This window comes from Eptesicus fuscus, chromosome 8, assembly GCF_027574615.1.
Source record: "Eptesicus fuscus isolate TK198812 chromosome 8, DD_ASM_mEF_20220401, whole genome shotgun sequence".
In the NCBI taxonomy this organism is placed as follows: Eukaryota; Metazoa; Chordata; class Mammalia; order Chiroptera; family Vespertilionidae; genus Eptesicus; species Eptesicus fuscus.
This window is the reverse complement of record NC_072480.1, coordinates 69312467-69325193: the sequence shown is the minus strand read 5'-3', so window position 1 is coordinate 69325193 and position 12727 is coordinate 69312467.

The following is a 12727-nucleotide window of genomic DNA, read 5'->3' as shown; positions in this document are numbered from 1 at the left end:
GCTGGGGTGCTGCACTGGCCTGCGCCGCCATCTCTCCCGTGCTGCCTCCTCTCCCGTGCTGCTGGCCCTTGGCCCTTGCAGCCACTGTGGCTTTGTCCGGAAAGATGTCCGGAAAACGTCTGGTCTATCTGATTTAATTAACATATTACCCTTTTATTAGTATAGATGGACATAAACTGCACAGCACTGCCTGGCACATGGTAAAATCTCTAGTCATTTTAAAGAGTCATTTCAATTGCAATTCTCATTGTTTCTGGTAATGCATAGAAGCAGGGGTTTGACAAACTTGGCTTTAAAGTGAAGTTATTAATGGATACATTGCAGGGTTCTTGTGATGATGCAGTGATTGCTTGAGTTGGGAAACATTTCATAAACTAGTAAGTGCTAGGTAAATGGTAGTTATTGAAGTATCATCACTACTGACCCTATAGGAAAAAAGAAATAAAACCCCAAAACAACAGGCACACATATTTTTTGTATAATTTTTGCTCAATGATATTTTAAGTTTAGGTTTGGGAGTAGAAATTGCCACTGATAAAAGTATAGCAAGGCAAATATGTATGCTGATAAGAGGCTAGAGGTCTCTTAAATTTGGAAATCTTTCAATATCTTCTTTTAAAAAATATATGCTGCATTGCACAGTATGATATAGACAATTTTGTAAATACTACATTAGAGTGAGTTATCCTTGTCTAACTTGCCTTATAATCATATGAATCATTATACAATGGCTTATCATTTTGATCCTACTATGAAATAGTTTTAGAAGGTGTTTCTTTTCTACTTTTATTCTGGTTTCACACCAAAAAAAAAAAAAGAAAGAAAGAAAGAAAGAAAGAAAGAAAGAAAGAAAGAAAGAAAGAAAGAAATCTATGCAGTGCCTTTGTCATAAACGTAAAAAATAATCAACATTAACAAGATTCCCTCAACATCATCAAATTTCATTTTCCTTAACTTTTGCGACTATTCTTTTTGGTTTGGAAATAGATACAAAGTTTCTAAAAGACATCTAAGTTCATGTTGTATATGGTTTCTCTTTATAACTAAAATAATATGGAATTATTTATTGCAGTAATTTAAATTCTAAAAGTATATATTGACTAATTGTTTATATTTATTTAATTTATTAGGGTGATATTAGTTAATAAGATCTTTGAGTTTCAAGTGTACAATTCTATAAAACATCATCTGTATATTGTGTGTTCACCCCCCAAAGTCAAGTCTCCTGTCACCAGAAGGAGATTACTTTTTAAATGAGTATTATTATATGACCTTTAATTTCAGGATGTCAATATTGAAGAGATTGAAAATGGTTTGCTACAGTGAATGACATGAGCTCTGGGATGTATTAGCAATGTCACCCCAGTTTTCCCACATATACTCCAAGGGCAAGCTGGTTTGGATCATGTGACTGCAGTGAAATACCCTCAGACTTGCAGTTCAGGTGCAATATGTGGCCATTTGTTGTAATTTACAGGGATTGGTGATTAATATCTGCTTTAGTAAGTTTGAAAAAAAATCATGTGTGCATGTACTCAACATTTTATGCAGATCATGTGAATTGATATTTATCTGAATATCAGAATTATCATAATTTAAAAGTGAAAAATATTTTATAATTATCAGTTCTGGATTTAGTCCCAGAAGTGATATTTTCATGGCTCTTTTTAGTCATCTTTAATAATCAAAATAATGATAACATTAATGCTGACAAATACTGAGAACATCTTTAATCAGAACTCTTCTAGATGAGGAACATGCATAATGTTGTTTAAGCTTCACAATTAGCCAAACTGGTAGACACTCGTTTTTCCTACTCAATGGATGAGCAAACTAAGGCACAGAGAAATTAAATAATTTCCAAAGGGTTTGCTGTGAAATCAGTTTGAACAAAGGGTCATTCGTGTCAGTGTTCCAAGTGCCTTAAATTCTACTATCGCTTTTATTGTTTACCTTGAATTAATCTTGCTTTTATGAGTACAGTCGTCCCCCTATCTGTGGGGGATATGTTACAAGACCCCAAGTAGATGCTTGTAACCACAGATAGTACACTGCTTTTTTCCTATGCATATATATCTATGATAAAGTATAATTTATAAATTAAGTACAGTAAGAGGTTAACAAAAATAACTAATACTAGAAGAAGTATAACAAGATACTGTAGTAAACGTTATGTGAATGTGGTTTCTCTCAAAATATCTTAATGTACCGTACTTATCTTTCTTCTTGTGCTGATGTGATTTGGTAAAATGTCAAACCTATTCCTGAATCCGTGTAAGCATCTCTTACTTGCAGTCTTCCTATAGCCTCAGTGCTTTCCATGCAGCATGCTGCCTTCAATCGGAACATGTTTTTCTTTCATGTCTTCCACCCACAAATGTAATTCCTTTTCCATTTTAACTAAGCACTTAACTTTTGCAGTTTGAGGTGCAAGAACAAAAGTAACACATATTCCTTTTTCCTTCTTCATAATTTCATGGCTGGAAGAGTCAATCTTAGTAGATCTTAGCAACGTAAGCATGTTTTTGTTTTGGTTTTTTTCCTATCCTTATAAAGTCCAGAACTTTCATCTCTTTACTTAAAGAAAGCACTTACAACTTCTCAAATTGCCAGCATCACTACTCTTGTGCTTTGGGGCCATTATTAAGTAAATAAGAGCTACTTGAACACAAGCCTGAGATACCCTGACAGTCCATCTGATAACCAAGGTTACTAAGTAACTACTAACAGGCACTGAGCATATTCATTGTGGAGATGCTGGGGAAAGGGATGATTCATGTCCCAGGTGAGGCAGAGCAGAACAGCAAGCAATTGAAAACTTACAAATTGTTTATTTCTGAAATTTTTCATTTAATATTTTCAGACTTGCAGTTGACTCTGGTTACCTAAAACCATGGAAAGTGAACCATAGATTAAGGGGGAGGATTAGGGGGAAACTACTGCACTCTTTTAAACAAAAGCAATTTGGAAGGGCTGGTACATTCAGTGATGACGCTACCGCTCATTAATTAATTCAGAATATAAGAAATGCCCTTGAGAATCAGAGAACACTGGGTGCCCAAAAGAGGCAGAGAGGATTAAAAGAGAAAAAATGGGTTGGAGGAGCATATTGACCTCAACACTATATATAGTTATTTCCTACATGAGGTACATTTGTGATTTTCCTAGATTATGTCTAGGAAAGGGTAGAACTTAAATTAATACAAATTTAAAAAGCGTCCACAAAACAGTAACCTGAACACACTCCTGGGTGCCACATAGAAGCATCCTATGCAGAACAGGACATAGAACACAGCATGTCTGGGGACTTTAACCTGCTACTAGAAAATACAGCCATGGTTAAAAATGTTATAGTTTCCCCATGTATATAGGGGTTATACAACCAGCCTTAAACTTCTAATTGTTTAAGTGGGAGTTCACTAATAATATTTTCAAGACAAAATAAAAGGTGGAAAGGGAAACACATAAAGGGACATGTCCAAGAGAATTTTTTAAACATTGAATTGTGTGTGCCTGTGTTTATGCATTAGTGGAATATGAATTTATACAGAAAATTTTTGGTTTTAAGTTTGAACCTTTCATTCCAACGTTTGAGCTTGTTTCTCAAAGGACTAGGCACTTTCAAAACTTTATAAAAGTCAGCTCCTCACGGGTTACTTTTTGGGTAATAATTCTTGTGGACATATGGAAAATGATTTTTTGAGTCATATAAGCCAATATCTGATCAAATGGATTTAGCAGAAACTTTCCAAATATTCACCTCTTGGCTGAGGCTAAACCTGGAGTGTTTAAAGCCCAAAAGGAGAGTTTTTTTGAGAAAGTTATGAATGAATGGATACTACTTTATTATGGAAATACAATTGTAACCAAGCACTATAATGTGTCTAGACATATGGGTCTTGGTTGCCAAAAATGAAGTGTTCTAGCTTTAAAAGAAATCCTCATGGAAAGTGCACAAGATGTTACATGGTGAGAAGTCTACCAAAGGCCCATATGTGCTCCTGGCACCATGTGGGACTAGTCCCCCTTTGAGGAAGGGCTTCTTAGGGATAGGCAGGAAACTGTGAAACCCTATTCATGGGACATAAGCCTAGGCTTGGGAGAGAAAAATAATGTGTAAGGAAAAAACGGTTTTAAGCAGTTTAAAGGTTATTGTCGTTTTCTGTTTTTATCCTTTTCTTTAAGGGTATTTGACAAAACTATTGCAGAGTGATGATTTTAGGAGAACCCAGTCCATGGTAAATTTAGCAGCTCATTTTCTTTCCCTGACACACTTTTTTGGAAAGATTACATTGCTATTATTTACATTCTCAGAAGTTGTAGGGTAAAATCCAAAGTAAAATGCTCCTATAAGGTCACACACATAAGAATCATAAAGAAACTCCTTATTAGAAAATAAATGGTATGATTTAAAAAATATGGTTTCCAATGGAAATAAAAGAAAACCACAAATTAATGTTCACTTTAAAAAAAGTATCATGCCAGTAATTAACTTCTGATTAATTGTGGGAATACCTACAAGGGCTATATTTTGGAGAGTTTGATTTCCTGGCAGTCTCTTTCCTGAGGCTGCATTTTTTTTTTCTTTTTTTGAGAGAGAGAGAGAGAGAGAGAGAGAGAGAGAGATCCAGCAATCTAATTTACTCCAAGCACTTATTTTTACAAATGACTTTATAAGGCCTGTAAGAAGAATTATTCTCTAGTGTTTTCAGAACCACTTCCAGCGGTGTCTCTCCAGACTCAAATAGAGCTGTCTTCATCATTTTTACATATAGACTTCCTCAACCACTAAAAAGTATGATAATCGCCTAATTATAAATTCCCTGTTAATATAGCCTTAGAGCTGAGAACATTTCACTCCAGCAGTTAATTTAGTCTGTGGTAAATTCTCACTGTTATTTAATGTCATTTATCACCTGCTGTTTTGTCTTACTGAGAACATCCTGCCTGCCCCACACTGTCTAAAGTACATGGACCTTCTGTGACTTTAATGTGCTCAGAACAAAGGCTCCAAAGTGCTTCTATCGGGAGGATTTTGGCAACTTGCCTTAGATATATTCAAGCCATTTTGCTGCCTGTCACTCAGTGCTGCACAAATTGAACTCAGAGGAGAGGTAAAAAGGGTCTATGAGGCATTTTTTTTTTCTGGGAAGAATATGCTAATAAAGCGTCATCAGCAGGAAGCAGGCTGTGTCTGAAAGAGTTTTGTCAACTCTGAATTAATTTTGTGTGTTAAGAAACACGGGGGTGCTTCTAGAGCCGGCCTGTGGTAATTAATCCTTCCTGTTTCTGGAAGAACAGAACTGTAATAAATGCAGCCCAGATTTAACAGATGTGTGCACACAATGTCTGCTTTATGAGGAGTAAAACAAAATGACGGGCACAGAACAAAAAAATATTGATTTGAAAAACTAAAACAGTATGGAAAGCACGAAGCTTGGAATTCCCAGCGTTTATGCAAATATAGTATTCCTTTAAATGTTCACACACAACTTGGCTTTGAAAACATCTGTCTGTGGGGTTGGATGCTGTGAAGAGACTGAAAAAGACAGATGTTTCTTGTTCCTTAGAAAAATGAGTAAAAAAAAAATTGCATGCAGACATAATGTATGTGATGGAGTTTGCTATTCCTAGGTGTGGTTGGAATTGCACCCAAATATTCAAAAAGTGACCTCATTCTGAGATAAAACTCTCATTTTTCTCTCCCTTATTTTTTTTTTCCCAAAGTGCTTTATGGAGGGAAATACTCCGATTATATTACCTGTAACTATGAACACAATGCTTAGGTGACAATTTGAATGTTGTCAAGAACAGAAGAGTTTGGCTTTCAAAATTGGGCATGAAAATTATGCTGCTAATGCTGATACTTGATAGCAGCAAACATAAGATTCCCATAAAGGTGAATAAGGGCAAGTTGGCATGATATTTATTTTTTTAAAATCTATATTGAGAAAAAAAAATAAGCTTTTTCAGTTCAGGACTACCAAAACAATTTAGCCCATTAACTCTTTTCCCCTCTTTTTTTTTTTTTTTTTCTTCCTTTTTAGCTCATTAAGCTATCCCTGCCAATGTGCCTAAGAGGCAGGAGTTTGACATGGTTAAGTTAAAATGGAATAATGAAGAAAGTGCCCAGCCAGTAGCAATCAGTTTGATACGGTATGCTTTAAGCAGATTTTAACATGCCATTTTCTTCTATCATGAAGCTATCTTAGGTGTATATTTAAAGAGTCAAAATAAAAAATCTGGGGCCTAATGTGAACAGCATATAATCGAATCCAGCTCTCTCCACATTGCCCGTAGCTTGTCATGTAGAACAAGTACTGAAAATACTTTAACTCACTTTCAATGAAATGTATGACTTATTTCATGCAAAATAGCAGTGCCTTTAGGTTTGGCAATATTACCTATGGAAAAGTGGCTGGAAAAGGTCAGTCTGAGTTAACCCTTTACATTTCGCATCAGTATCGTGTAGAAGCCTTCCACTCCAAAGAATTTCAGCTTTCACCATAGTGTTTTTGCCAGATTATTTAGTCGTATGGTATATGAAATTTCTTTGATTATCTATCTTCACATTACTTAGTGTACACATCAAAGTCAATCATTTAATTGTTATTCAAAGTTGCTGGTATATTTCAGTGAAATAAATGACCAGAAATTGAAAGGCCAACAGGTACATAATGAGATGGTCAAGAACATCACTCATCATTAGGGAAATGCAAATTAAAAACACAATGAGATATCACCTCATGCCTGTTATGTTGGCCATCATCAAAAGGATAGATACAAAATGCTGGAGTGGATGTGGAGAAAAGAAGATCCCTGTGCACTGTTGGTGGGATTGTAAACCAATACAGCCACTCTAAAACACTTACATGTGGAATCTAAAAAAAAAGAAACCAAGATCAGACTTATGCTTACCAGAAGTGAAGTGAGTAGGAATTGTAAAATGATGATCAAAGATATAAACTCCTGTTATAAGATAAATAATTACTAGGATGTAATATAAAGCATTGTGACTATAGCTAACAGTGCTGAATGATATACAGAGACGTTGTTAAGAGAGTAAATCTTAAAGAGTTCTCACCACAATAAGAAACTTTTTCTTTTCTCTTTATTGTGTCTATATGAGATGATGGATGTTAGCTGAAACAATTGGGCTACTCTTTTTACAATATCTGTAAATCAAACCACCCTCGTGTGCGCCTTAGACTTACGCAGTGATGTATTTCGATTATTTCTCAATAAAACTAGAAAAAAAATGCTAGAAACAACCTGTGATTTTAATGTAAGAGCAATGCAGCTAAATAGACCCACTCATTTTATGTATTCTTTTAAAGTCTAGTTAATGAAGGCATACATGAAGAATGCACAGGTATATGTAGCTTATCATCATCTAAGTGAAGGTTTAAACTACCTCAAAGTTAGCACATTAGCCATTTATTTTTAAATAGACATTAGATCATTCAAATATATGAAGTTCCATATATTGTATTTAAAAATTAAATTTTAAGAGTTGCAAAAAATAGTTTTAAAGATTCCAAATTTATTAATGAAGTTTATCAATCTTTTGAAATGTTTCTATAGCCTAAAAATATTGTTATTCCTGAAAGTTTTGTTCATTTATTCAATAAGCATAGTTTGAAATTCTACTTTTAGATGCTTAAAAATAAAGCTTGCTAGAATAGCTGCTTCAAAAGTAAAGGAGATCATTGCCTTCCCTTGAGTAAGTCATCGTCTATTGTGGCTTCTCTGCAAAATTTACATTTCATCTCTAAAATACAATAAGAGAATTCAAGACCCAGGAAAAATGATTCATATTTTACCAGCTGACAGGGTTGGGACTGATGAAGAACTGTTTTAAATGGAAGAACCAGCATATGTGAAGGCCTGGAAGATTATGATTTCTTAAAATAATGTTAAGAAGTTCTTTGCCAGGAACATAGAGTATGCAGATCTTCATTCAAAGCTCACTCTTTACTTGGTGCAAAGAACTCTACAAATCATAGGTAAACACAAGGGAGTCTTCTTTGTACACAACAAAGATGCTAATCACAAGGCCTGTTTTGGATGCACATGGTACTAGATGAAACCTTGGGCCAATGTATCTCAAACGTTTCTAAGGAACTTGGAAATACAACCCATTGGAAATATAACCCACTGAGAGAGAAGTATGGGAGTCCAGGGTTATATCAGGGAAAAAAATGTTTTTCAAAATTATCCTTGGAATCTCTTCAATGACTTAGGTAAAAGTTCCTGTGGGTGTGGCGGAAGGTGGGACAGGTCTTCCCTGAGGCATCTTAAAGCTCTGTTCACTGTACTCATCCTCAGGATTTGGAAACTTGGAGAGATGTCTGAGTTGTTTTTAAACCACAACATGACTTGAATCATCTGAGTGGTGCCATGACCTCACCTCTAGAGATTCTGATTTTTTAAAACATGTATCCTCAGAAGAGATTATGCTTGAGAAGTGTTTAGCAAAGTACTGAGTGGGTGCCCAGTAAATGCAAGTTATGATTATTATTGTGGTTGTTAGGGTTAAGAACTCTTGATGGTGAATTTAATGCATCTCATATTCAAAAATCACAGTGGTTTGCTTCCAAATACAAACCACTGAGGCTATCACCCTGCGATTCCCCTAAGGTTTATATTGGGGATGTATGGGGAGGGAGGACTACCGGAAGTCATGGCTGCAGGCTGTTTTGTTGCTGTTTAATTGTTAAATATGTGTGTATTGGAGCCTCTGAAAGCCATTTCCATAATTCTAAGGCAAACCTAGTGGCATTGCACTTCTCCATTTTGCATAGCAGTACTCGTATTTTTTAATTCCTGCCTTGTCTGAGGTTATAAATTATGTTCATTTTATCATTGCTTTGACAATCTAATATTTGAGAGCTCAAGATAAGGTGGGAGGGTGAAAAAAACCTAGTGTTAAATATATTCAGAACTGGGCCAGAAGTTTAAAATCTGACCTTATTATCACCACATTTCAATTTATGTTACTTGGATTTGATTTGGTTCACACACTTTCAGAGATTTTACTTAGCTTGTAACATCTCCCTCTCTCTGTGCATTATTGATTCAGTTTTGGTGTGACATTTAAGCTGATATTGACTAGAACATAAAATTGAAATTGCTATATTTTTTTCAAAATGGCTAGTAATCAGTATCTAAAATCCTGCTAATTCTTTCACCATCTTCAGCTAGTAATAATAAACAATGCCATGTGAACCCTTCAGTACCTTTAAAGATGGAGACAGAAAATTCCCCCTCCAAATTGGTATCAATAAAAGAATAACAATGTTATTAAAACCTCACAGTGTTTCAGGGAGTAAAGGAGTTAGTAAATCTGTCAGACGTTCATTATTCTGAATTCCTGCTTAGGAATGTTCTCAGATCCCAACATGGCACTGCTGTGTGTAATATCCCTGGGCAAATGCATAAAATAACAGTGGTAATGAGGTGTGTAAAAACGTGCTTATCTCTTTCCACCCATCATACTGGAGCTGGGATAACATGGACTAAATGAAAAAGAAATCTTTAAGAGGTTAACATTTCCCAGATACAAAGCTAGTGAAGGCTTTGGAAAGTTTTGTTTGAAGAATTAGCCAACATTTGATTTCATGTAGGAGGGAGCAAACTTGCCATTCCCAGTCCCTAAACACCAACTCCAGCCCACTCTCTTCAAGATAAATCAATTTGTCAGGGCAATTGAACACCTATGTGGTGGGATGTTCCTGGTAATTAAGGTTTATAACTGCAGCTGTTTTTGTATCTTGGCTTTTAACCTTACGTTAGTGGGGGAAGCCATCCTTAAAACATCTGGGTGCCTTGCTGAAACAATAGCATGGCTTCTGCAGTAATCTTGTATAATTTCTGGTGAATGGTAGGGTACATTTAAACAGTTCTAATGGAGTGAACAATACTGTTTTAAAGGGCTTTGATCATTACTTATCTTTCAGCTGATTATAGGAATCTTGTTGGAAGCGTTCAAAGGATTTTTAATTTTGAATCTCTTTATGTCTTCAACCTAGTGATGACACTAATTTCCCCTATTGCCTGTGAAAGGAAGCCTAGTTTTGTCCTCAGACGTTTTTTGTTCCTTATGTCATGTCTTTTGTGTATGCAGATGGGACTGATTAATTCCAAGGCCTTTGCCACATTAAAAAATAATTTAAATAACTAGACATGGTAAAGACAACCAAAGTGTTTCTGTTTAAGGAGGAAATTACCAAAAATACAAATATGTCTATTCAATTGTTATTTTTTCAGAAACAAACAGTGAGGCTACAGCTTGCTGTCCATGCTAAAAAAGTATCTCCATATCTTGGAAATTATATGATTTTTCTAAACTAACTGTCCTCTCCTTTTTTCTTTTCCTTTTTTATACTCACTAAAAAAGGTGTGTGTTGGGGGAGCTATGTTCATTTAAATGAAGTAAGTAAAAATGCTATGAAAGGAGACAGTGTGCCCCACATCCTAGCATCATTATGTCACACAACAGGATAGCTATTCCTGAAGGAGAAAAAGAATCGGATGAAAATGTGGCATTTGTGTATTCTGAAATTGTTGTAAGATAAAACAATGAATTAAAGGTCTTACATTAGACAGTTTACTCTAACCACAAAAGCCTGTCTCCTATAATATTTAGGAGGTGACTACAATTTACTTCCTTCTTTAAAAAGCTTTGTATGTTTTATGCCATTTTTGTTTGATAACAGTTGTATGACAACATTGTGTACTTTAATAGGTTAATGACATGTGTGTAGCAACATTTGCTACTTTTTTTTGCTCCCGAGTATCCAAACTCAGGCATCTCCTCTGGTAGCCTCAGTCCCTTGCTGGGAGGTCCTCATTTTGTGTTGACTCAGCAGAACATGGCTTCCTGGGTCTGCTGCCCACTCTGGCCTTCCCTTATGGGGCCATGTTTTGTCTGATCTTGGTTGAGGAATGCAGGGGCGGAAAGAGGAAAGGCAGCTTCTAAGAACTAAGTTCAGGTCTAATCGTTGGAAATGAACTGAGAGTTGATGTAGGTCTTTGCTTCTAGAAATGTGACCCATAGACCAACAGCATTGGCATCATGTGGGGGCTGGTTAGAAATACAGACTCTTGGGTCCTACTCCAGATCTATGGAATCCAGAGCTGCAGTTTCAAAAGATGCCTGGTAATTAATCTGTGTACATTAAAATTTGAAATGATGGTGTGGATCATGAAATGCACACGAGATGTCCATCTAAGAATGCCCAGCTGAAACTATTGTAACACCCAAACAAACATGTTAAAGGAATTGTATATTTGGATCTTAAAACAGCTCTAAAATAAAAAATTGAATCTATAGTTTTAGTGGGTTTTTGTTGGTTTGTTTTATTCTGGGTACATGGAGTGTTTCAAATTTCTTGACACTCAAATCCTATATTATTGGCTAATTAAGAATTATAGGTTTAAAATTATAGGAAAACTAAGTATTATACAACTTCAGATGAGAAATTTGAGACATTTTCTCCATATTTTATTAGATATGTAGTTCAAAGCATAAGCATTTTTTTTCTTTCTACTGACTAGAGCCTCAAGCAGAGAGATTTTTAGTGAAAATATGGAGAATGACTTAAAAATAACTTTCACCATTTGTAGTGTTCTCAGAAGTCATATGTCTATTGATCAGGACTGACCCCAGGAAACTGGAGGGTCTTTTTATATTGTGGTAAAGGAAAAACAAAAAACAAAAACCGTGATTTTAAGGCTTCCAAAATGCAAATGTTCTCTTTGTGTAGGACTTCAATAGGTTGAGAAAAAGTAATTTGAAAAGATTTTGTTGGGATCTATGTTGAATAAATATATTAACATACATTTATTAAATACCTAGTATATATGATATATTTAATAGTATTAAATATATTATACAATTATATCTTAATAATAAATTAAAATATTCCTCGGGTTTATGGTAGAAAATATCATTAACTAAGAACCTACAATACTCAATCATGAACACAAGAAATAATATGCTAGAGGTTTCAGAACCTCTCAATATAAAAGGAAAAAAATGTTTTAGGATGGTCTTTTTCTAGTTCTCTACTCCTAGAGAATATTAACTCTAACTATAAAAGAAGATATATAAATTTATTATATTTCCATCTTTCGATGACTTATACTTTTCCAGTGTTTCAGATTTAACAAAACGAATTATCATATAATAACATCATATTTGGTCCTATTATGGTCCCATAAATTGGGCCAGCCAAGCATGATTCAATTCTATTTTCCATCACAACTGAATAGGTAAGATAGTTGTTTTTTAATTTAGAGTAGATATAAACTGACCTGGATTTTAATATTGGCTCTGGAATTTATTGCCAATTAAGGACCGGAGCAAATAACTTGTCCAGTGAACCATTCAAAAATATTTCCCAAGCACCCACCATGTGGCTGGCATTCTGCTGAGCACTGGACACATGGGAAATTTAGACATGGTCCCTGAGCTCCTGGAACCTAAATCACATGCCTATGACAACCAGATTGGCTTTTAAATCATAGTCCATTAGCTTAAAAGAGTATGTTCTTTTTCTTATGTCATGCCACCCATAACATATATTATATAGAACATTTTAAAGTTCATATTTTATTTCATGTTAGTATTTTAACTTAGATTTTTTTTAAAAATTGAAATAACAATACTGCAAATAATCTATTGTCTATACTTAGTATTTTAATGTATTCATTGCCTAACAAG